Source organism: Balaenoptera borealis (assembly GCF_965194805.1).
Source record: "Balaenoptera borealis genome assembly, chromosome: X".
NCBI classification, from domain to species: Eukaryota; Metazoa; Chordata; class Mammalia; order Artiodactyla; family Balaenopteridae; genus Balaenoptera; species Balaenoptera borealis.
Genome location: NC_138881.1, coordinates 8,035,522 through 8,062,472, shown reverse-complemented (window position 1 = coordinate 8,062,472; position 26,951 = coordinate 8,035,522). Strand labels below are relative to the sequence as shown.

Here is a 26,951-nt window from a genome sequence, read left to right as displayed (position 1 = left end):
TTTTCTATAAATAGGAAATTATTCCAAAATTAAAAGCTTATTTTTAAAAGTATAAAATTTGGCTTGCAATTTAGGAAAATGAGTCCCCCCCAGAAACTTTTCAAATGACATTATTTAAAGAGCTAAATACATTAGAAGTGGGAAAAAAATAGAGCAATGGGGATAAACACCCTTCTTACATATTCACCATATTTTTTCACCCTATGTTATAATAGCATATACCTATTGCTTAGCAAACCCAATGGGGCACAAGGGTATGAAAAAGCCAAAAAAAGGAACAAAGGAGAATGAGTGATTATAACTATAGTGCCAGAGATTTGACAAATATACGTTAAGAAGATGAAATTACGGGGGCTTCCCTGGTGGTGCAGTGGTTGAGAATCTGCCTGCCAATGCAGGAGACATGGGTTCGAGCCCTGGTCTGGGAAGATCCCACATGCCGCGGAGCAACTGGGCCCGTGAGCCACAACTACTGAGCCTGCGCGTCTGGAGCCTGTGCTCCGCAACGGGAGAGGCCGCGACAGTGAGAGGGCCGTGCACCGCGATGAGGAGTGGCCCCCGCTCGCCGCAACTAGAGAAAGCCCTCGCACAGAAACGAAGACCCAACACAGACAAAAATAAATAAATAAATAAATAAATAAATAAATATTTCTCAGAATTTAAGCAATAGTAAAATAGTATATATTAAAAAAAAAAAAAGAATATGAAATTATGGCAGAATCTCCCTTAAGCAATTTGTTTCACCTCTCCCTTCAAATATCTACCAAAAACAATTTTTAGTGGAAAAAAAGCAGTGAAAAAATATATACTTAAAAAAGAGCTATATCCATCGTCACATATATGAAGTACTCAAATTTTATTTTATTGGTCAGGATTCTGACTAGTAAACAATGGAATCTATTCTCTGGTGAGTTTAAGCAGGAAAAGGGCTTATTGAAAGATATTCAGTAGCTCCGGAATCATTGGGAGGGCTGAAGAAACAAATCCAAGGCGTAGCTTCCAGGAAAAATGCCAAAACCATGCTGCGAATTAGCCTGATTTGGGGGGAGACGCCACTGCCGCTTTACTGTTGCCACCAAGCCCCTAGTGCCAGGACTTCAGCTTGATTGCAAATGATAGAGCTTCAAGCCTCTGGCTCTTGCACATCAGGACCTCAATCTTGCAGCCACTGCCCCCGCCCCTGAAAGTCAGCCAGCGGGGAACATCATCCCTGCCAGCAAGATGGAAGCTCGCTGCAAGTTCGTTTCCTTCCTAGCTCAGGTCTGAATCCAGGTCTTTGGTGTTTTTCAGTTCTAAATGGCAGAGCCTTGGTTATATGCCACATCCTAACCCCAACAGAGCCTGGGAATTTGAGCTCTGATTCTACATCTGGGAGATAAGACCCAGGGTGACCAACTTGGGCAGGAATTTTCTGGTTTTGCAATTAAAGGAACTGCATCCCAGGAAACCCCTCAGTCTCAGGCAAACCAGCACAATTGGTTACTAGACTGAGAACCCATAACCTGTGCATTTCCCCAAGTATAGAAGGGCTTTGAAAAAGATGATGGGGAGCCACGATGATGCATATCCCCGACAGTAATCAATACACACTGAAGAAAATGTGAATTGTGGCAATTCATATGACCCAGCAGTCCCACTCCTGGGCATATATCTGGACAAAACTATAATTTGAAAAGATACATGCACCCCTACGTTCATAGCAGCACTATTCACAATAGCCAAGACATGGAAACAACCTAAGTGTCCATCGACAGATGAATGGATAAAGAAGATGTGGTACATATATACAATGGAATACCACTCAGCCATGAAAAAGAATGAAATAATGCCATTTGCCGCAATATGGATGGACCTAGAGATTATCATACTAAGTGAAGTAAGAAAGACAAATACTGTATGATATCACTTATATGTGGAATCTAAAAAATGATACAAATGAACTTATTTATAAAACAGAAACAGACTCACAGACATAGAAAACAAACTTATGGTTACCAAAGGGGAAAGGGGGGGGGGAAGGGCGATAATTTAGGAGGTTGGAATTAACATGTACACACTACTATATATAAAATAGATAATCGACAAGGACCTACTGTATAGCACAGGAACTCTACTCAATACTTTGTAATAACCAAATGAGAAAAGAATCTGAAAAAGAATAGATATAACTAAATCACTTTGCTGTACACCTGAAACTAACACAACATTGTAAATCAACTATACTCCAATATAAAATAAAAATTAAAAAACCAAATGTTTATAGCACCATTACTCATAATGGCCAAACAACAGGAAAAAACCCAAATGTCCATCACTGGATGAAAGGATTAATGAAATGTGGTACACCTGTATAGTGGAATATTATCAGCCATAAAAAAAAGAATGAAGTACTAATATATTCTACCACATGGATGAACCTGGAGGATATTACACTAATTGAAAGAAGCCAGACACTAAAATCCAGATATCAGATGATTACGTATATATGAAATATGCAGAATAGGCAACTCCATAGAGACAGAAACTAGATTAGTGGTTCCCAGGGGATGAGGGAGAAGGGAACAAGGAGCGACTGCTAAGAGGTACAGATTTTGTTTTGGAATGATGGAAATGTTCTGGAATTATGTAATGGTGATAGTTGCCCAACATTACAAATATACTTTAAAAACCCACACACTTTAAAATTGTATACTTTAAAATAATGAATTTTATCTCAATACAAAAACATGTTTTGAAAAAGAAAGATGTGATATATAATGTATGTGTATACACACACACACACAGTGGAATACTACTCAGCCATAAAAAGAAGGAAATAATGTCATTTGCAGCAACATGATGGGCCTAGAGATGATCATACTAAGTGAAGTAAGACAGAGAAAGACAAGTATCATATGGTAACACTTACATGTGGAATCTAAAATATGACACAAATGAACTAAACAAGAAACAGACTCACAGATATAGAGAACAGACTTGTGGTTGCCAAGGGGGAGGGGGGGTTCGGGGAGGGGGTGTTCGGGGAGGGATGGATTGGGAGTTTGGGGTTAACAGATGAAAACTAGTATGTATAGAATGGATAAACAACAAGGTCCTACTGCAGAGCACAGGGAACTATACTCCACATCCTGTGATAAACCATAATGGAAAAGAATATAAAAAAGAATATATATGTATAACTGGCTCACTTTGCTGTACAGCAGAAATAAACACAACATTGTAAATCAAGTATACTTAATTAATTTGCAGCAATTGCATCTGTAGCCCAATTGGTCGCTAGGCCAACTGACCCATCTCCCGTTCTCCTCACTCCTCCCCAGCTCACACGTCATAGTTTGTTCCTGCTCACACATAGTTAATTGGTATAAAGTGCAAATAGTTTTCCTGGTCACCGTGCATTTCTTACGTAGGCTGTTTGTACCTGACGATTACTGAATTGGACTTAAAGTAGCTTTTCCATTTTAAGCAACCCCCTTCCCCTCCCCACCCCACACACACACTGGACTAGTTTTCAGGGCAGGTACCGAAAACTGTCTCTCCAACACTCACTCCATTTGACTTCCAGCATGGCTTTCTGTAACGTTGAGGCTAGAAAGCTGAAAACTTTTCCAGACTCCTTTGCAGCTCAGATTTTGCATGAGACAAAGGGTCCTTCGAATGGTTAACAGTCCCTGAACACCGCAGCCCCTGTTATCACCGTGCATCCTCTCGACCCCTCTCGCCCTTGTTTGTTCTGCTTCAGCCACATCGCCGCCTTGTTTTTCCTTGAACGCCCCAGAAACGCTAGGGCTTCAGACCTTTGCACTGGCTGTTCCGTCTGCCTGGAATGCTCTTTGCAAATACTACATGGCTTGCTCCCTCAATCCTTCAGGTCTCTCTCCAACACATCTTCACACTGAAGCCAGCTCTGGCCACTTTTCCTAAAACGACAACCCATTTCCCCATACCCCCAATAACTCATCTCAGGTTTACATTTCCTCCTTAGCACCTATAACTATCTAACATACTATATATTTTACTTCATTTTTCTTGTTTATTGCCTCTCTCCCCACCTAAAATGTAATGTCCTCTAGGGCATTTTTTTCTGTTTTGTTCACTGTTCTATCCCTGCACCCAGAACACTGCAGGCACATAGTAGGTGCACAATAAATAATTGTTGAACAGATGACTAAAGATGTCAAGCTGCCCTTGATTTAAACCAAAATATAAAACTACCTCAATAGAAATGCCAATATTTTTAGCAGAAGAGCTAAAGCTGATATTGAAAACTAAATAAGAAAAATAGCCAGAAAAACTCTTGAAAAAAAAAAACACAGAATAATAAAGGGGGACGAGCCCTATAACATACTAAAACACATTATAAGGACTTCCCCAGTGGCGCAGTGGTTGAGAATCTGCCTGCCAACGCAGGGGACAAGGGTTCGAGCCCTGGTCCGGGAAGATCCCACATGCCACGGAGCAACTAAGCCCGTGTGCCACAACTACTGAGTCTGCACTCTAGAGCCCACAAGCCACAACTACTGAGCCCGCGTGCCACAGCTACTGAAGCCCACGCGCCTAGAGCCCATGCTCTGCAAGAGAGAAGCCACTGCAATGAGAAGCCCGCGCACCGCAACGAAGAGTAGCCCCAGCTCGCCACAACTAGAGAAAGCCCCCGCGCAGCAACAAAGACCCAATGCAGCCAAAAATAAATCATAAAATTAAAAAAAATAAAACCCATTATAAAACCATAACACCTTAAATAGGGCTTAGCGTGGAAATACAAAAAGATCATTGAGTCAGAATAGAAAGCCTAGAAATAGACCCAAATACATCCAAGAATTTCAGTATCTGTTAAAATTGACATCTCAAGTCAATGAAAGAAAGATAGATTTGTTGATAAATTGGGCATGGTATCAGATTAAAAATTGGGGGAAAAAATACAAAAAGTTCTATAATTCACCCATCATATAAGGATAAATATCAGATAAATAAATATATATACTTTTATGTTTATGTATATATAATATACACAAACATATGTATACACATAAATACATAAATATATACATACACGTGTGCGTGTTTATATATATATAAACACACACACTAGAAGAAACCACATGGCAAATGGTGAGGTCTCAGAGTGTCAAAGACTTTTCAAAGCATCTATCGATATGATCATGTAATTGTTCTTCTTTAGCCTGTTGATGTGATGGATTACATTAGTTGATTTTCAAATGTTGAACTAGCCTTGCATACCTGGGATAAATCCCACCTGGTTGTGGTGCTGTATATAATTCAATTTATATATTGTTAAATTTATATAAATTTTTATATAAATTTATAAAATTTTTATAAATTTTAAATTTATAACAATGTATATTTATATATTGTTAAATTAGATTTACTAATATTTACTAATATTACTAATATTTACTAATAATTTACTAATATTTTGTTTGCATCTATGTTCGTGAGAGTACTGGTCTGTAGTTTTCTTCTAATGTCTTTGTCTGGGTTTGGTGTTAGGGTAGCCTCATATGTTTGATTTTCTAAAATTTCCTTTTCTCTTCTACTGGCTTAGAAGTTAAAGCCTTGAAAATTTATCACCTACACTTAACACAGTATAAAACTGATCAATATTTTAACTCTTTCCCAACAAACTGAAAGACCTTAGCACACTTAACTATAATAATTCCTTCCCACCTGACCCACTACTTTTCTGAAGAATTTTAGATAATATTTTCATACTGTTATTTATAAAGATAACGTTCATTTACATTTCCATATGCTTTTATAAATGTACATGATCACCATTTGTTTTGCATATCAAATGTTTATTCTGAATTTATTTTCCTTCATCCTAAAATAAATCCCTTAGAAACTCATAATTTACCCTTGTTCCTCAAGTATAGTTTTGCTAAGAATACAATGCTTGGTTGAGGGCTATTTTCTGCCCACATTTAAAAGATATTCCCCATTATTTGGCTCATCCCTTTGAAGATGAAAACATTTTTTCTCCATGGCTGCAGTTTTATAACTACATGTTTAGGAGATTTCTTTTTATTTACCTTTCTTGGTATACATGGTGTTTCTTCCATCTGTGAATTCATAATTTTCATCAGTTCTGGCAAATCTCAGTCATTATTTCTTTAAATATCTCCTCACCCTCACTGTAGCTGTTCTCTCTTGATGGAACTCCAATTAGATCTATATTAGCCCTTCTCTCTTCCATGTCTCTTCACTCTTATATTTTCCAGTCCTTTATTACTCACTGCTTCATTCTGGGTAATTTCTTCAGATTTTTATTCAATTTCACTAAATCTTTCTTCATCTATGTCTAATCTGTTTAAACATACATAGTTTAATCACTTTTATTGTGAAATACCACACATGTACAGAAAAGTGTGTGTCTTAGTCCATTTGGGCTGCTACAACAAAAATACCACAGACCAGGTGCCTCATACACAACAGAAATGTATTTCTCACAGTTCTGGAGGCTGGGAAGTCCAAGATCAAGGGGCTGGCAGATTCAGTGTCAGGTGAGAGCCCACTTCCTAGTTCATAGATGGCTGTCTTTTTGCTGTGTCCTCACGTGGCAGAAGGGGCAAGGGGGCTCTCTGGAGTCTTTTTTTTTTTTTTATAAGGGCACTAATCCCATTCATGAGGGCTCTGCCCTCATGACCAAATCACCTCCCCAAAGGTCATACCTCTTAATACCTTCACATTGTGCATTACATTTCAATACACGAATTTTGAGGGAACACTAACATTCAGTCTATAGTGGTGTGTAAAACACAAAATTCAGCAAATTATATAACCATAAGTCAAACGTCTGTGTAACTCCCACCCAGGTCAAGAATTAAGACCTTGTGAGCCCTCCAGAAATCTCCACATATGACTACTCAATCACACTGCTGCTCCTTCCGCACCACAGGATATACTTTCCTGCCATATCCTGCAATCTCTTCCCCACTTTTCTTTATAGTTTTACTACCTAGGCAGGCATATAACCAGAGTTTCCAATTACAATGATTTTTTTTTTTTCCAAAAGTTCAATTTGGCTCTTTTGAAAATCTGCCTGGATATTTGTTATTGTTTCCTGCTCCTTGCTCATTGTTACTCTGTCTGTAAACATGTCATAGACATATAGTCATTGCATAGTCTTTATCTGATAATCCTAATGTCTTAAGTCCTGATAGTCAACATCTTCTAGTTGTTTTTGCTGATTCACTTGTACTGGCTTGTTTCCTCATTTTTTTAGTAAGTTTTTTATGGTGAGCTCATATTTATTGTTGTTTCCTCTAGCAAAGATTTGTATTGACTTCTTTTTTTTTTTATTAAAATACTGAGTTTATTTCACATGTATATTTTTGTCTCCCCACCATTTCCATTTGTCTGACCACCACTACTACTATGTCCTATCATAACATTCCATACATACTTAAAACCAAGCAAAGGGTGGAGTTCCAACTTTAAAAACTAAACAGGCATTTTGGACAACACATTCTTGGCAATGGAATCTGGACAACATTTATCAGACACGGTAGGGAAAGTTCTCACTCTGCATTATAAAAAGGACAGCCAGATATCAACTGTTACAGAAATGAAATAAGACGGAAAATTTTAACAAACTGTTTAAACTATTTTCTTAAAGAGACTTCCTCCACTGCCAGAGATCTTGAATAGCCTCCTGGTCAGTCATCCGGAAAGAATTCTTCACATAATTGATGAATTTGGCTTCCACTTTGGGAAGGGAACCACCTTTTTCTATACTTGCTTGCATTTTTGCTTTAATGTCTTCTACAGAGCTAGGTCCTTTCGGTGTTTTAGGAGTTTTTTCCTGTTTTTTGAAGGATTCTTGACCTTTTGATCTTGGTGTTGATGGTTTTGAGTCTTTTCCATTCTGGTTTGATTTTTGTGCATTTTTGGCTGGAGTATCTCGTACAGATTTCTTTACTGGAGATTTTTCTTCAGCTTCCTCATCATCAAAGTCATCATCATCATCATCTTCATCATCATCGTCGTCATCATCATCATCATCATCATCTTCATCAGCAGCAAGTTTTACTTTTTTCTGTGGAACCTTGCTACCACTTCCAGGGGCAGAATGCTTTCCAGATATACTTAGGAGTTTCACATCCTCCTCCTCTTCATCTTCTGACTCTGCATCTTCCTCCACAGCTACTAAGTGCTGTCCACTAATATGCACAGGCCCTGAACCACACTTCAACCATAAGAACACAGGTGGTGTTATTTCAAAGCCCCCAAGGGAAACCGTTGGCTGCACAGACATTTTCAAAGTTGCCAGTGTTACTTTAATTGGACTGCCTTCATAATTCATCGCCTCTGCTTCGACAATGTGCAATTCATCCTTTGCACCAGCCCCTAAACTGACCGTTCTTAAAGATAACTGGTGCTCATTTTCATCATTATCCACCTTAAAGTGATAATCTTTGTCGGCCTTTAGTTCACAACAGAAAAGATAGTTCTGGGGCCTCCGTGGGCTCATGTCCATGTCCATCGAATCTTCCATGGGTTGGTGGCACGCACTTCGGTGGGAGAGAAAGTGGACGGAGATAAAAGACTACCGTTCAAAGGAACAGTCGCGCAGGACGGAATCAGACCAGGGAAAGCTGTATTGACTTCTGATGGACTCCAGGAGCTACCTATCTGGAACTACTTTAATGTATCCACATTCAGGACTAGTATAAAAATTTATTTATTTATTTATTTTTGGCTGCGTTGGGTCTTCGTTGCTGCGTGCGGTCTTTCTCTAGCTGCGGCGAGCGGGGGGCTACTCTTCGTTGTGGTGCACGGGCTTCTCATTGGGTGGCTTCTCTTGTTGCAGAGCATGGGCTCCAGGCACGTGGCCTTCAGTAGTTGTGGCACGCGGGCCCAGCCGCTCCGCGGCATGCGGGATCCTCCGGGACCAGGGCTCAAACCCGTGTCCCCTGCACTGGCAGGCGGACTCCCAACCACTGTGCCACCAGAGAAGTCTCAGGACTAGTATAAATCTGAACATCAGAACGTAAGTGATATCAGGTCTGTGGCTGCAGGTTAACAATGGAAGACCTTGTTATAGCCATCATCATCATTCTTCTTCTTAATATCTTCATGACGTTATTCTTCACCCAGAGCCCCCTCCCAGGGTCCTGGCTCAGTGCAGGAGTTTCAGGGCCAGCAGCCCCATTTTCCAGAAGCCCTAGATTAAGTACCCAATTTTCTCCCCCCATTCAACCCTGCCTGCCGTAATAGTGGCATTTGTGCCCAGGGCAACTCTAAAATTTCTGTTTGCTTCCTGCCCACTTGCCTGGTCTGATCATGCTTGTTGTTTTTATTATTATTATCACCATTTTTCCTTTATAATTTTCCTTCCCTTTATTGGATACTCAGAAAAAAATATGTTGTTAAGTTCTCCAGAATCTGGATGTGTTATACCATCAGAGCTTTTTAGAGCTTCTAGTACCCTAGAAAGCAAATTTCCCATGTTGAAAATGACTTTTCACAAGTGAAAAGGTAATAAAAGAAACGCAAATTAAATGCGCATTGAGATACCATTTCTCATGTATTAATTCAGCAAATGTAAGTTTAACAGACTGTTGGTGAGAATTGGGGGAAATGAGTACTCCTGTACATTGCTGATGGGAGTAGAAAACTGGTACCACTTTTAGAGAGAGCAATCTAGCCACTTCTGTCATAATTACAAATACATATACCTTTTGACCCAGAAATTCTACTTTCAGGAATTTATTCTACACGTAATAATGCATGTGAAGCTTACTGATTGCACCATTACTTGTAATAACCTAACATTTGAAAGAACTTATATGCCTATTAAGAGGGAACTATTTCGATAAATTATGTACATGCATACAATAGAATATTATGTGTTATTTTTACAAATGAAAATATTTTAATATACTTATATGAGGCAATATCCAAGATATATGTTCAGCGGAAAGTGTAAGGTGTAGAACTGTGTACATCTTATGCTTTTTTTTTAAGAAAAAGTACATATTCACATGTTTGTCTGTAGAGCCATACAATATTATTGGAAGGGTACATAAAACATTCTGTCAGTGTTGGCTGCCTCCAGGTTGGGGACCCAGGTACCTGGAGAAGGAAGGTAAGAGGGAGACTTATCATTGTAAACCCTTTTGTACTTTTTGCATTTTAAACCGTGTGAACATATTATCAATTTTTAAAAGGGTTTGTCTTCTTGTGGTTGTCCTTACACGGAAGTGCCGAAGAGAGAGTGCCCAAGACGAACTTGGTTTGTTTTTTTTTTCTCGGTTTTGCCTAAGGCTGTTCTCAGCCCAGGCAGAGAGGGAGGGCGGAAAAATCTGGAAGCCAGGTTGTCCAAGAAAGACTGGGTGAGCCAGTGCTGATTCATCGTCCTTGCAATCTGCCTCCTGACCTCATCAGGTAACTAGTAACAAACCCACCGGCTCTTTCTTTTATTGCTTTTCACCCAGAAATTTGGAATGTCACAGATGGCTGTGTTTTGACAGGAATTTAATGCACACTCAAATGTACAAAATTCCAGAATCTAAGTCTTTAAAAGCAGCAAGTCCTTCTCTTTCTCTTGCTTAGGGCCTGTGTTTTATGTTCGGCGCTCCTGACGGACAGCTTGGACTTGAGATGTACTACCAGATCATCTCTTCGGACATCTCACTGCAGGAGCTCCATTTCTTGGTCCCAAAACTTGGGAAGGGAAAGGAAATATTAGGTTTCTTAAGTGAGTACCATCACACAGTAGGCCCGACTTTGGAAATCAAAATTAGAACTAGAAAAATCAAAAATGAAACTATAAAGGTCAAACTGCAAACCAGAAGGTTCAAAATACAAACTGAAATTCCACCGTAGGAAAAAATCCAAATTCCACCACTCTATTGTACAATTTTGTTTCCCCCAAAATGGCAAAAATACAAATTCCGTAAGAAAAACTTCATCTTTTTTTTGTTTGTTTTGACTTTGTTTTCTGTCACAGTCTGAAATGCTTCAGGTATACAAAAAAATAGAGAGGATATTCTAAAGAACATCCATATACCTACTAGAAAACTTTGTTAAATCTTAAACGTTTGCCATATTTGCTTCAGATAGTTCTTAAAAAAACAAATAATTTTGGATGTGATTCAAGGCTCCCGTGTCCCTCTTCCCTTAGCCCACCTGCTTCTCCCCCTCTCAAGAAATAACTGCCAATGAACTTGGTGTTTCTCATTCCCATGCATGCCTTATGCTTTTCCAGCATGGGTAGGTATTCATAAACAATATAAAAAGCTGTTTTTCAAGCTTGAAACAGTACATACATGATATTCTGGATCTGCCGCTCAAAAATTTCCTTTCTGCATTCAACTTTTCTGTTGAAGGACATACGGGTTATTTCCGGTTTTTTCCCTTTACCAAAATTGCTGCAATAGAAATTTTGTACCTTTCTCTCTTTTCACATGCGAGGCTCTTTCTCTGAACTAGGAGACAATTGATGGGAAATAGGATACGCCTCTCCTCGTCATTTCTAGATAACAAACTACTCTCAAATGTGGTCATACCACTTCACCCTCTTTGAAATAGCCCTAAAGTTTTCTAGGTATGCTTCCTAGCTTCATAGAACCACAGGAGGAAAGACATTTTGGATCCAAGTACTAATTTGGCAAATGAATCTGTAGCAGATGCCATCGGCACCCTACCCGTATCCCCTCACTCTTAGCACTTCGATGAATACCAGCCAACTCCCAAATGCCAGGACCTGCATTATTTTTTGCCTGAGAATGTTCTCTGGCTGCCAGACATAATATTGCTGTTGGGACAGCAGTAGCAATTAGGACAAACTGGGGAATTTACCTCCCTCGGAGCTGCCTCAACCAATGACTGATGGGCGTTGGTGTATCAATACCTCAAGTGGGACAAATCTGAGGCACGTGTTTTATCCAGATTTTTGGAGTGCCCAGCGGGATTAAGCCACAGTTGCCCACAGTGATGATCTGCTTGATATCAAACCCGATATTCAACAATTCTCTGTCTTACTTCCCTTCTCTCCCTCTCCCACCACAGTGTCCTGAGACCACCTCCCAAATAAACTACCGATGCTCAAACCCTGGGCTCAGAGTCTGTTTCTGGGGGAACCCAACTGGATTCCAACTAGCTCTCACACGAATGCTTTCAGATGCTAGTAATGTTCATAGGTTTGGGGGAAAATGTCACTGGTTGTAGAACTTGCCCATAAGCCCACCACAAAAAAAAAAGACGAAGAAAGAGTTTACTTGTTATTCAGAGAGAAGATACAATAAAGACTTTGCAGCTTGGTTCTTGGAGAAGATTAGACAATTCCACAGATGAAGTGTTCAGAGCTGCTACACCCAGAGACTTTCCTTTAAAAGCCACACCTTTCATTTCCATTCTAAATCTCTTCCAGGGCAAAAGGGTAGGGATTTGTGTACAAAAATCATCTTATTTGCCTGAGTTTGAAGAAGAGGACTTTTTAGAGCCCAGGTTTTGTGTAGCTTTTTATGGCATTTTCCTCTTTGTTGTTCTATTCTCCAAAATTGCACAAACAGCAGCTCTATGCACGAACATTTGGCAGCAGTTTCATAATGTCTTCAAACACTGCACCTTGATCTTCATTTTGCGGAATATCAAAACTGATGATTTTTCTAAACCTTTATCTTTGGCAAATTTTAAATAAAAGAGCATTTGTTGCAATGGGCTGTGCAGGGATGATGCATAGTGTTGGGTTTTTGGTTTTTAGCTTTTTTTAGCTACAAATTGTGAAGTGAGGTAAATCATGTAGTCGTGTGAAGGCCAAGGCTATTGCTGTACACTGAATGTTTGTGTCCCCCCAAAATTCATATGCTGAAATCCTAATTCCCACTGTGATGGTATTGGGAGTCTTTGGGAGGTGATTAGATAATGTGGGTGGAGCCCTCATGAATGGGATTAGTGCCTAAAAGAGACCCCCAGGGAGCTCTCTCATTCCTTCCAGCCATGTGAGGTGACAACAAAAAGACAGCCATCTATGAACTAGGAAGTGGGCTCTCACCAGTCATGGAATCTGCCACCACCTTGATCTTGCACTTCTCAGTCTCCAGAACTTTGAGAGATATATTTCTGTTGTTTAAGCCACCCAGTCTTTGGTATTTTTATTATAGGAGCCCAAGCTATGATAGCTAAATTTTGCCAGCCTGGGAAGGTCAATAGGACCACAACGTAAGACCTTTGATCCATCACTACTACAAACTGAACTGTATCCCCGCTCCTGCCCAAAATTCATATGTTGAAGCTCTCACCCCTGATGTGACTTTATTTGGACATGGAGCCTGTGAGGAGGTAATTAAAGTTAAATGAGGTCGTAAGGGTGGGGCCCTAATCCACTAGGATTAGTGGCCTTAAAAGAAGAGGAAGAGATCTCTCTCCCCCGCCCCCCCGCCCACATGCACAAAGAAGAGGTCATGTGAGCACACAGAAAGAAGATGGCTACCTACAAGCCAAGAGAAGGTCTCAGAATGAAACCTACCTGGCTGGCACCTTGATATCAGACTTCCAGCCTCCAGAACTGTGAGAAATAAATGTCTGCTGTTGAAGCCCCCTGGTCTACAGTATTTTGTTATGGTAGTCCCTGCAAACTAAGACAATCCTGGAGTATGAACCACCCTATACTGAGTAGGAGACAACCAAAAGTTCATGTCCCACTTTTCATATTGATCGAAACAGCTTTAGGCTGCAGGCGGAACTGCGTGTCTCACTGCAGTTCTGGATTAACTGACTTGTGAAGACCTGTCTTCAAATTCAAGGGCTTGTTTCCACGGTTAGTGTTCTTTCACTGCATTTATTAAGACACATCCATGTTGACAGGTATTAGAAAGTTCATACTTAAATGCTCACTTTCTAAAGTGAGTGTGAATTGAGTATTGTTTACCTGGCTTTGTAGACCCGGCTCGGAGCTTCAACTTGGCCATTTTTTTTTGGTATGTGTGATAGGAAAGTTACTTAACTTCTCTAAATTTAGCATCCTCATGTGTAAAATAAGGATAATCATAGTACCTATGTCCTTGAGTTGTTGGGACAGTAAATGATGTTCCCATAGAATTCTGTACCTTACCCCTCTAGAAAGGGCAAGAGACTGCTGTAATTTGTGAATCTTATAACCAAAAGCAAAGAGGCAAAGTTGAGTCTTGAAAGAATTTTTTTCTAACTCCCTTAACTCACATTAATGTAAAAAAAATAACTAAATAAACTGTGGAATATACAAGTATAAAAAATAAAAATGAATCATTCTCCTATCACCTAGAGGGAAGCACCAGTCATCACTTATCTATGCATATGCTGTGCTCCCCGAGTTTTACATAAAAATTGTCTTGGAAACGTGTTTGTTTATGTGACTAACTGCCAATACTTCTAAGGAAGGTACATGATTTATTTAACCAATTTAGCCAATTTCCTAGGCCTCTGGATTTGTCTTTTCCCAATGTTCAATGCTTCAGTGGCATTCTTTGATGATATGCCTTTATGAATGTACATCTCTGTTTCCTTGGTCTGAATTCCTAGAGGAGTAATCACTCATTTAAACAAAACAATAAGAACACTTTTAAAACTCCTAATACCAGTGCCAAATGGTCCTCCTGAAAGGTTGTTCCAGTTTGCACAGTGATTCATGGTGCAACGGGGTGTTTGAAGACATGAAATATTTTATCACATGACAAGAGTTACCAAAGATGCCCTGAGAGAATGGAGGCCCGCAGGCCTGATCACACATCCCAGCCTTATTTTCAGTTTGGTTTAAATTTGCATTTCAGCAGTGTTATTTACAACAGGCAAGACATGGAAGCAACCTAAATGCCCATCAACAGATGAATGGATAAAGAAGATGTGATGTGTGTGTGTGTGTGTGTGTGTGTGTGTATATAATGGAATACTACTCAGCCATAAAAAAGAATGAAATAATGCCATTTACAGCAACATGGATGAACCTAGAGATTACCACACTAAGTGAAGTAAGTCAGACAAAGAAAGACAAATATCATATGATATAGCTTATATATGGAATCGAAAAGAAAAAGATACAAATAAACTTATTTCCAAAACAGAAAGAGACTCACAGACATAGAAAACAAACTTATGGTTACCAAAGGGGAAAGTGGGGTAGGGGGAGGGACAAACTAGGAGACTGGGATTAACAGATACACACTACTATATATAAAATAGATAGGGAATCCTCTGGCGGTCCAGTGGTTACGGCTCTGCGCTCTCACTGCCGAGGGCCTGGGTTCAGTCCCTGGTCAGGGAATTAAAAATCCCACAAGCCAAACGGCGCAGTCAAAACATAAAATAAATTTTAAAAAATAAACTTTCAATTTAAAATAAAATAAAACAGATAAACAAGGACCTACTGTATAGACAGGGAACTATACTCGATATTTTGTAATAACCTATAAGGGAAAAGTTATATATATAACTGAATTGCTGTGCTGTATACCTGAAACTAACACGATATTGTAAATCAACTATACTTCAATTTTTAAAATATTTTTAAAAGTAAATGTTCACTTCAACACACTTAGAAATTCCAATATGTCTTAGTTCTCTGGAGGCTAATAGACAAAACGAGAAGGCTAAGTCACGAATACCAAGCTTTGCCCTGCAATTATTTTTAAAATCAGTGATGACTGCTAGGTTCTAGAGGGCACAAGCCACCCTGATTTGTCTCTTCCTCTTGAGGACCTGCCCCCCAGCCAGCTGGTGTGTCTTCTGTCCTGGCTTCGATGAATGAACCCCCCATAGCACTCCTGGGTCGCGCTGGTTATGAGACAGGGTCCAAGGTGCTGAATTAATCCTCAAGAAGATGTTCACGGATAACAAGGCACTTTCTTTCATTCGACACTTCATAGGCACCTATTCTGTGCCAAAGAACTCTGCAAGGAACAAAGGTGCAAAGTGCAGAGACCTTCGCAGTGAAGGTAACTGTTACATTGCTTGAAAATGAGGACTCGCAATGTTTAACTCAAAAACTGTCGTATCACAAAGGAAGAAGTACGAATGGCAAAAAAAAAGGGCAAAAGGCTGAGTGTTTCTGACACTAAAGCTTTGGCTGCTCGAGTGCGAACGTTTCACAGTATCTGACGAGATGGCCTGCCTGCACTTGCCTGGGCAGCAGAAGCCCTTTCCTGCCGCCACCTCCACCGCCCTTCCCCAGCACCCCAGTCTCCTGCAGCTCGCTTGCCCTCGGGGTCTCGGCCAGGACACTTCTGACAATCCTGCACTTCTGTCCTTTGCAGAGTCTGGCTATCACACCCGTGTTTATTCCCACCCCTTCGCCATTCTCTGCCACCAGTCTCTCATACTACTTCTGCTTGCCTGTGCTGAGCCACAGTTTTCTCTTCTTCTAACCCATAAAAGCACCTACAGAAAAATCCAGAGACAAGATATGAGTTGCTGTGTTTCAGGAAGACCTCAAATAGAGATTATAGTTGTTGCATATGTAAATCTTAAAGGGGCTTCAAAAAAAATAAATCCCAGACATGTTATCCTACATAATGACCTTATTTTTCAGCTCAGGTGCATGTGATCTGAAGATTCTTGCCACTGATTTTGAGGCCATACTTGCTTGTGGCCATTCTCAGCTCCACAGAGGCTAAAGGTCATGAGCCTGAGGCTTTGGCCGTGTTCTCTCCCTGTCCCTCCAGAAGCCGCTTCTTGGAGCAACTGACTGCTTTCATTTCCATGGAGGAGGGGGAATTGTCAGGTCCCTAATTCGATGATTTTTCTTTGTCTTCTACAAATTATAAAATGCCTCTCCACTCTGCTCCTTTCCATATTTCTCTTCTCGCTCCCTACCAGCACATATACTTGTATTCTCTACCAAATAAGTTGACTGAAATGAAAGAGTCCATTTATCCACGTTGTTAACATCAGGAAAAGAAAATAACTGCTTCTACATTATGCTAGAGCCTCCCAGCAAAATCGTGTGATCTATGCTGGGGTTTACCGGTCCCAGCACCGCTGACATTTTAAGCTGGACGATTCTTTGTTGGGGGAGGTTGACCTGTACATTGAAAGATGTTTACTAGCAGCATCCTTGGCCTCTATCCACTAGATGCCACTAGTACCTCCCCAACAGTCATGACAATTAAAAATTCCTCTAGACTCCAAATATCCCCTGGGGGACAAAATCATCCTAAGTTGGGAACTACTGGTCTACCCTACATGGAACCTGAATGTTCCCAAAGTGACACAAGCTTGGATAAAGCCACACTTTGTTTACTCTCCAGGAGCTGAGTGCCAATTACCTTGACTCTAAAAATCAGTAAGGCTCATCAAGCTCAGATATCTATGTATGGTTTCTTAAAAATATAAGGCTATGTATAACCTGATGAATAACTTGGGACTTTGAGGCGAACTCATTGATTATTTGAGAATGACTGACCTCACAATTAAATGGAATGACAGGACAAATAGAAATAGTACACAGAGGTGGCTATCATCGCCTATCTGGGTGTTTGAACTCATAGGACCTATGTAGGCCCAGAGAAAAAAAGGACGATTGATCAGTGAATTGGGCCAGGATAGGCTACACAGGTTGACCATAGCGGTCAGCATGCTGGCACCAGGTAAAGACATTCAAGGGAATTAGATTAATGTTGACATATCAGGCTCCTGTCCAAAAATGGACTGGGGACATTTTGGTACACACGGAGACAGCAGGTAGGAGGCCACTGGAGCAGTTTGGATAAGGGACGATGGTGCCCTGGGCCAGAGTGCTCTCAGTATACAGTATCTCCTAACGGGAGCAGCTAAAAACTCGGAACACACAGGTGAGCACGAGCTCTAGAATTACTTAGCTCTATAGTCACTTGGGGTAAGACACTTCATCTCTCTAAGGCGTGGGTCTAGGGCTTTATCAGATTAAGGGGCTAGCATCATATTGTCTGAGGGCCTTTCTAATCCTCCTCCCTCCCCTCCTCCCTCTCCAAAAAAGCTGTGGGTTCAAAAATAGGCCAGTGCAGGTGACTGAAGGACTAATCACTGCTCCTCATCCACAGCGTCTCATAGCAGAATGAGAAGAAGTGTGAATGCGAGCCAACCTCAACATACACTGGCAAGTCACCCCAGGTCCGAGCAGCTAGCAGGAGAAAAGCCAACAGAGCACCTTTCTGCCTGCTTTGGAACCACAAGCAGGAGGCCAGTGTTTCTGAGGCTGATGAAGCTGTGAAAGAAGGTTCTGATCCTCTCTAACAGCCAAGTCCAGAGCACGTGGGCAAACATACTCCCGGAACCACTGAGAGCTCACTGACACCAGACAAATTCTCTCCCTGGATTATCAGCAAAACTCTTCAGCTTCATTCTGATGGGACCATGTCTGAATCCATCTCTGTGGTTAGGAATTGCCCTGATCTGATTGGCTGAGACATGAGTTCCCTAAACCCATGATAGAGGCCAGGGGGTTGAGATTGGTTTCATCTAATTGGAGCTCCACACTGAAGGAAGCTTGGAGCGGAGTCACCGCTGCACACTGATAGCTCCTACCCGATGCAGTAAGGTGGAATGGATATTGGAGGGCCCACCGCAATGCTCCCTATACAGTGTACAGAAATGTCTAAAATACAGAGTAAAAGAGAGGACTGTCATAAGAGATGGCATAGTAAAGTATTTAGGGCTGACCCAGAAGATATACTTTATTTTTCAATCCAATTTTTTAAATTGAAGTATAGTTGATTTACAGTGTTGTGTTAATTTCTGCTGTACAGCAAAGTGATTCAGCTACACATATATATACTTCTTTAAAATATTCTGTTCCATTATGGTTTGCTATAGAAGGTACATTTTAAATTTGAATCCAGTGTTCTTTCCACTGTACTAACTAGTGTGGCTCAAGTTGTGTACATGCAGTGAGTGTCCAAATGGAGTCAATGTATGTACTATTAGCTCACAATACCCACCACTCTGATATCAACAAACACATGATTTATTTCACCTCCACAGATGGTGCAAACACCACTATAATGTTAGCACCAAACCCAAACCAATGCCTCCGAGTTTGTTTGAGGCCACGCCTCTCAGGCCGAACCTCGCTGGATTACAATTTTTTTTACTTACATGCTGACCTCATCCATTACCTATGAATGTCTCATACTTTTATAACCAGGGGGTGTTCTTATCGTTGAATAAATCACAGTGTTCCATGAAGCCAACAGCAATTTTGAGACTATTTTATACTTCTATATTGTCTGTCCTATCAAAAAAGGATATTTGAAACTTTAAAAAAGCCATCTCCTAAAACCCCCAAGTCTCCTAATTATTTAACTATTTGACTATGTAAGAATAAAATATGCACTAAATCTGTTTTTTCAGATAACTGCAGAACTGACAACGCTCACTGCAATGGCCTGACACAGACTTTTCTCATGTAAGTCTGTGTTTTCCAACCTTGCTTACTCATCATACTTGCTAGAGAACTTTAGAAAATACAGTTCCTCAGGTCCCATCCTGAAATTCTTTCTTAATAGATCTGAAGTCGATCAAGGAATGTGCAGCACTTAAACGTCCCTGTGAGAGATGGCATTATTATTCACAAAGATTCGCTGTGGCTCGCTGGGGAGAACCATACTTCCCGAAGCCCACCTTTAACCTGGGCCACATGACTCGCCCTGGCCAATGAAACTGAGCACTGGTGGCAAGAGCCAGCTGACACTTTGCCAGGCTCTCTTTTCTCTCTGCCATGACAACCAGTAGTATTCCAGCTAGAGGCTACTGTGTCACCTTGATGTCACAGTGAACACAAGAGTGAGCAGGGCCATGGGTGACCCACAATGAATACATGTTGCGAGTGAGAACTAAGTCTCCACTGTAGTAAGCCATGCGATTTGGGGACCATTTGTTACAGCAGTATAGCCAGTTCTATTAGGACTCAATCATTCCCAGAAGTGATTCTGATACACAACCATGATTGAGAATCACAGGTGTAAATGTACTCAAACACCACATACATATACATGTTTGTATGGGCAGCGTTCGTAAGACAAAATATGTGAGTCCTGGGATGGTGATTTTCCTCCAGGCTTGGAGATTCCTGGGCGATACATGAAATTCTCATGAATGAACTTTCTATGAAAAACTACTCATCATGGCTAGTTACCTCTCCCTACCCCACCACTCCAAAAAATCTGTGAAAACACAATGGCTTTCTCTGAGGCTTTGTTCAGTTCTCTCTGAATATGAATTAATTCCTCATGGTTTTAAAAGGAATTTAAAAATGAATGGAACCAATTATTCCCTGCATTTTCTCCATCATATCCCTGCAGAAATGGGCCTTTCTAGACTCCAAATTGCCCTGGAAGATGGAGATAGGAGAATCCAGCCTCATTTTGACCAATATGTTGGTTGTAGAACCAGGCTGAAAGGTATTTTTAAAGGCTAACCTCTTTCAGTTATTTAATAACTGTATTTCAATAAATGAATGATTCATTAAAGTCATTGAAAAACTGAACTGGCCTGTGCAAAATCAAAACTAGACTTGTATCTCTTTGGCAGAACAAAAGCACTTTACCTTCACCATAGTTTTGGACAGTGACAAATGTATTGATTAAAAATCATCAGCTTCCCTGGTGGCGCAGTGGTTGACAGTCTGCCTGCCAATGCAGGGGACACGGGTTCGAGCCCTGGTCTGGGAAGATCCCACATGCCGCGGAGCAACTGGGCCCGTGAGCCACAACTACTGAGCCTGCGCGTCTGGAGTCTGTGCTCCGCAACAAGAGAGGCCGCGATAGTGAGAGGCCCGCGCACCGCGATGAAGAGTGGCCCCCGCTTGCCGCAACTAGAGAAAGCCCTCGCACAGAAACGAAGACCTAACACAGCCATAAATAAATAAAAATTAAAAAAAAAAAATCATCAGCACGCTTGGAAACGCATGAACTTAGGTCCTCTCTCTCTGTGCCAGCACACTGGGCAGGGCGTCAGGTTGATGCAGTACCAGAGGGCAAAGGAATAACGATGCTGCCGGCAAAAACACAACCTGGGTCAGCACGAGTCATACTATCCCACCAGCTTCCTTCCTCCATCCTCCCTCCCCACCAGTGACCCTGACTCTGTTACTTCCCTATTTTGCTCTGTGAGAGCTCCCGGACACACTCAGCCTACAACCAATAGCTTTGGCCGTTGATGTTTACAGGTGTCCCTGGAATGATTCTGCTTCTTGACAGCTAAACGGAAGGGCAGGCTGAGGCTGCAGTGCGGTGAGAAGCTGGGGGGACCAGTGGAGCCCAAGAGCTGATTAATTCTGGGCTGCAGAGAAGGGTCCCCAGTGGAATACTTGATCCTGGCTAATCCTAAAAAAGGTACCAAATGACCGATCAGACACAGGTTTTATAGCAAATAATGCAGCAGAGGATTTCTACAGCAAATGAAGCAACTTTTACCTTTTCTCATAGAATTAGTACTCCCCCTTAAATGTATAGATTTTCACCCTAAAAGATGGAGCCAGATGCACTTATTCTTAGAACACAAACTTGGAAGTGGCCATTTTGGGGCACGATGTACATAAAACCAGCCACACGCATCCGTTTCATCAATTCCAGAACCTTCTGTGCTGTGCGGTCCAAACTATATTTCATGGCAACCTACTACGCCAAATTCTGAATCTCATTCATTTTACTGAAAACATCTGAGAATTCTTTATGGATTTTGTGTATCATTCAGCCTGAAAACAACTCTTATTTGTTCCAATTTCAGCAATTCCCGGCCTCACTCTCACCCTAATCTGGGTTGGACGAATCGACCCTGACATGCTTGAGATAAAATCAAACATAAATTGGCTGACTGGCCCTCTGGCTTGCACTTCATCTAACACAGCAAAAAACGATTCCACCCTTACAAAGGTCAGAGAATCTCTGACCACTTGAGCAGAGAGGATCATCATAAATTCATTATTTGGAGCTTTTATTGACAAATGCATGTTCCTAGGTTCATTTAAGCACAATTTAAATATTAAAGGGGGAAAAGGAAGTGGGAAAAGAAAAAGGGGTAATGTGTCACTTGTGTGAAAAAAACCAAGCAACTCTTAGAAATTCCAAAAGAAATTCTCAAAATAGCCAGAAAAGACAGCATTACTTTTATTCACATTTCTACCTATTATCTCTAAAATGGTATTTGATGCTGTATCTCTTTGCTGTTCTCTCTTAGATCAAACTCTGATGGTTTTAAATAAATGTCTGCTTTTATTCTTAAGATTCCACCCGAAGACTTTGTGAATTACTTGGACTTAAATATTCACGGCAAAGGAAGGGGGCCTTTGTTCTTTCTTCTTCTCTGGAGCAAGTCGCAAAGCAGAGAGAATCCTACGGTTGTTCCTGGACATGTCTTATTTCCAGGCATGACGGATGCATGAAGAAGAAAGAAAAACATCAGTGTCTTTAAGTTTCAAGGAATTTCCATGAAATGAAATTTAAGCCAATATAAAAATGCAGGTTAGCAGGACTGGTATTTGTCTTTACCTTCCTTGGACTTGCATTAGATGCTAATTAGGTCAACTTTATCAGAGCTGGGGTGCGCTTCCATCATTAAATAATAAGAGGTCGGTTTCTACCCGCAAGGTTTCCCTGGACGTGCAGGACACATAAAGGGAGGAAATATGTGCTGTAAATATTAGAGTTTCTAAACCTAAAACAAATCTGAGTTAGGGATTTCCAGCTCTGGGGCAGGAACGTGAGAGATGGGGCGCCTGAGTGATTTTCCTGCACTGGCGCACCCGGCATTGTTTTGCGTCATTGTAACCCAGCGCCAGGAGCAGTAAGCAGAGGGAAAACTGAGGCGTCGGGTTTCTGCAAAGAAATTTAATCGTAAGAGACATTGTATGCTAAGCACATCATCCCTCAAGCTCTCCTAATATAATACATCAGACAGAATACATCAATTAAAATAATGTAACAAAACACGGAGGAAAGTAGGACAGAGAAAATTGTTTGTGGTACTTCAAAGGTACCACATGGACCCCGAATTCCCCGGAGGATTTCCTGTATGGTAAAAATGCAGCGTGAGCAAACATGTTTTCCAGCTGCAAAGGCCAAATGCGGAGACTGATTAAGAGGGCTGGGTTCTAGCTCTTCAAATAAAACACCAGGTGTTTACCTCAAACATTGCCTGGAAGAGACAAGTATAATTGGATGCTTAGAAATGAGACTAAAGGAGCTTAAACGTGAAGTAGAAAGCATCCATCCAGAACTGAGTACCCAGCACAGGGGATGCGAGTTTGACGTGGTGTCCGGCTCAGATTCTCCAGCACCCGCTGGGCATGAGGAAGGGCCCTGCAGGATGCCGGACACCAAAAAACTCTGGAGGCCCGTGTAATCCTCTCAATAACATCACTAGACAAAGGGCAGGCAGGCAACATGAAGAGAGGGCCATGTTTGCCTTTGGTGGCCATCTGGCCCAGGTCGCTCTACATCCTGGTCTCGGCACCCTTGCTCTTCTTTGTGTCCCACTCCCCTTGGGGGCACAGATCTGGGTTTCCTCTCCTTTGTGTTTCACATATTTCCCTTCCTCTTTTCACAAATCTTCTGTAGTCACCTGCGAGAAAAATGGTTGGCCAAGGAACTTCATTTACATATTTTAAAATCATTCCCTCTAAGCGCCTCTTTTGTCTCCACCCAGGATATGGGGGTTGCTGAATTTTTCACTTTTCAAATATGCTGCTGTGGATTACAAACAGCTAATACCACCTCATTTTCTTTTACTAAAATATAGAGAATGTTTCTTTTTGTAGATGATATTTTTGACATGCTTTAGAATTTTTTACTAAGAGAAACTAAACTGTGAAAAGATCAGTTTCCAAAGTGTTTCACTTAATTATATGTTGGTGCATCCTGTATTCATTCCTGCAAAAGTTCTTTGATAATTTTTATTAGAAAAATTATTGGAATATATGTGGAATCTAGAAAAATGGTACAGATGAACCTATTTGCAAAGCAGAAATAGAGGCACAGACGTAGAGAACAAACATATGGACACCAAGGGGGGAAAGGGGGTGGGATGAATCGGGAGATTGGGACTGACACATACACACTCCTATGTATAAAATAGATAACTAATGAGAATCTGCTGTATAGCACGAGGAACTCAGCTCGGTGCTCTGTGGTGACCTAGATGGGTGGGATGGAGGGTGGGAGGGAGGTCCATACGGGAGGGCATATATGGATACGTATAGCTGAATCACTTTGCTGTACAGCAGAAACTAACACAACATTGTAAAGCAACTACACTCCAATTTTTTTAAAAAAGCATTTTCCTTTTGTTTTTCTTTAACCCTTTTTGAACCAGTTCCGGGCACCAGTTGAGACAGACAAGGTGCACCCCTCACCCCTTGGGCTAGGTTTTCGGTCTAAAGCGGTGGTCCTCAACCAGGGGCAGTTTTATCCCCAGAGGACATCTGGCAATGTCTGGAGACATCTGTGTTTGTCACAACTGAGAGAGAGCTCCTGGAAACGAGTGCGAAGAGGCCAGGGACGCCGCTAAACATTTTACAAAGCTCTTTGGGGTTCCTGGACCCATTTCCAGCGTGTGTGTGTGGAGGCTTCCCCATATCAACAAGAAATTCTCAGACACCAACAGGGTGCCCGAGAATTCACCTCAACTCTGACACTGTCTACCTGGAGAGAGTATCAGTTTCCACAGGTAAAGGGCTCAGTCCGACAAGACCACCCTCCACTTCAAACACCCATCACAAGCCCAGGTTGTTACCTGTGCTTCTGAACAACCAGCTCCAATTGGAGGTTCCAATGACCCCCTCAACTCAGGACGCTAATCTCAAGTCCAGGTTGTCACGTGTACTTCTGACCGTCTGGCTATAAATCAGAGGTTCCCACGACCTCTCCACGGGTTTGATTAACTTGCTAGAATGACTCACAGAACTCAGGAATCCTGTTTACTCACTAGGTTATCAACATATTATGAAGAATATTAAAGGATACAAATCAACAACCAGATGCAGAGACACACAGGGCGAGCTCCTGAACAAAGGAGCTTCTGTCCTTGTGGAGTTTGGGGCCTGGCACGGTGGCAACATGGAAGTGTACTGGTTCCCTAACCTGGAAACTCTCTGAACCCCCTCCTTTTGGGTTCTTATGGAAGCGTCATTACCTAGGCATTGTAAAAAAAAATAATAATAATAAACAGAAACCTCAACTGAATAGAGTTGAGAGACCAGAAGAGGGAGCTCTCACGCCCTGAGAACTTTTGAAATCCCCAAACTTCATTTCCTTAAAACCGAATTAGGGGGCTTTCTTGGTGGCGCAGTGGTTAAGAATCCGCCTGCCAGTGCAGGGGACACGGGTTCGAGCCCTGGTCCGGGAAGATCCCACATGCCGCGGAGAAACTAAGCCCGTGCGCCACAACTACTGAGCCTGCGCTCTAGAGACCACGAGCCACAGCTACTGAGCCCACGTGCCACAACTACTGAAGCCTGTGTGCCTAGAGCCCGTGCTCGGCAACAAGAGAAACCACCCCAGTGAGAAACCTGCGCACCGCAACGAACAGTAGCCCCCGCTCGCTGCAACTACAGAAAGCCCACGCGCAGCAACGAAGATCTAACGCAGCCAAAAATAAATTAATTAATTAAAAAAAAAAAAACCAAATTAGACTAAATAGCTCAAATTTCCAGAACTGAGAGGAATTCTTGTTTCAGTTGGTTTTTTTGAGGCTTCCCAATGTTATCAGGAATCTAAAATTGCCTCTCAGCATATATCCAGAAAAGACAAAAACTCTAATTCGAAAAGATACATGAAACCCAGTGTTCATAGTAGCACTATCTACAACAGCCAAGACAGGGAAGCCAACCTAAATGCCCATCGACGGATGAATGGATGGGGATATATACCAAGAAGATGTGAGATATATAGATACACACACACACACACACACATATATATATGAAATAATACTCAGCCATAAAAAAGAATGAAATAATGCCAGTTGCAGCAACATGGATGGACCTAGAGATGATCATACTAAGTGAAGTCAGTCAGAAAGAGAAAGACAAATACCATATGATATCACTTCCATGTGGAATCTAAAAAAATGATACAAATGAACTTATTTGCAAACCAGAAATAGACTCAAAGACATAGAAAACAAGCTTATGGATCCCAAAGGGAAAAGGGTGGGGAGGGATAAATTAGGAGTTTGGGATTAACAGATACACACTACTATATATAAAATAGATAAGCAACAAGGTCCTACTGTGGAGCACAGGGAACTATATTCAATATCTTGTAATAACCTATCACGGAAAGGAATACGAAAAAGAATAAATGTATATATATACTGAATCACTTTGCCATACACCTGAAACTAACACAGCATTGTAAATCTACTATACTTCAATTAAAAAGAATAACAAAATTGTCTCTCTGCAAAATAAGATTTTAAGGTTAACTGAGGCAAACAAACGACTAGAGAAATGTAAAACGGCGCCCAAAGGCTCACGCTCTCCTTCCTGGGCTTCTCCGTGGCAGGCTCTGCCTCTGGCACCCTCTTCCTCCTTCCCATCTGTGCTGCCCATGCCTCCACTATACCCTCAAGTCACCCATACTCTCTTGCCAAACTTCCCTTTTCCTCTGAAACTCTCCTCACTCTCCCTTCCTCTGAGCTTGTCAGAACCTGTCCCTTTAAAATTAAGCCTTCTGAGGATCTGGAAGCGAAACCCTTAATTTCTTATATTCCCTGGACTCAAACTTAATTGTGAGCCACAAAGATTTTCCCAAAGTAACTGAAGATCCTCACAGCTGTGCTGAGGAATTTAATATAGTCACTCAAACTTATCAACCTGCCTTCTCTGACTTACGTCGGCTGTTCATATACTTGTCAGTGAAGGCCAGGCCCAGCATTGGATGAAAACCTCTAAGTGGGAAAGTTCAGAAAGGTGTCTAGAATTACACCTGGGAGACAAGCCCTCTAACTTAGTATACGATCAGGGCAATCACTAGGCA

At 41.4% G+C, this 26,951-nt stretch overlaps 1 pseudogene across 1 annotated transcript; it reads right to left on the bottom strand.

The window, feature by feature from the left end:
* Positions 1-7,533: 7,533 nt before the first annotated feature.
* LOC309619914 (nucleophosmin pseudogene) lies at positions 7,534-8,612 on the bottom strand (annotated as a pseudogene). Its single transcript has one exon. The product of its transcript is annotated as a nucleophosmin pseudogene (transcript).
* Between the last annotated feature and the right edge of the window lie 18,339 nt (positions 8,613-26,951).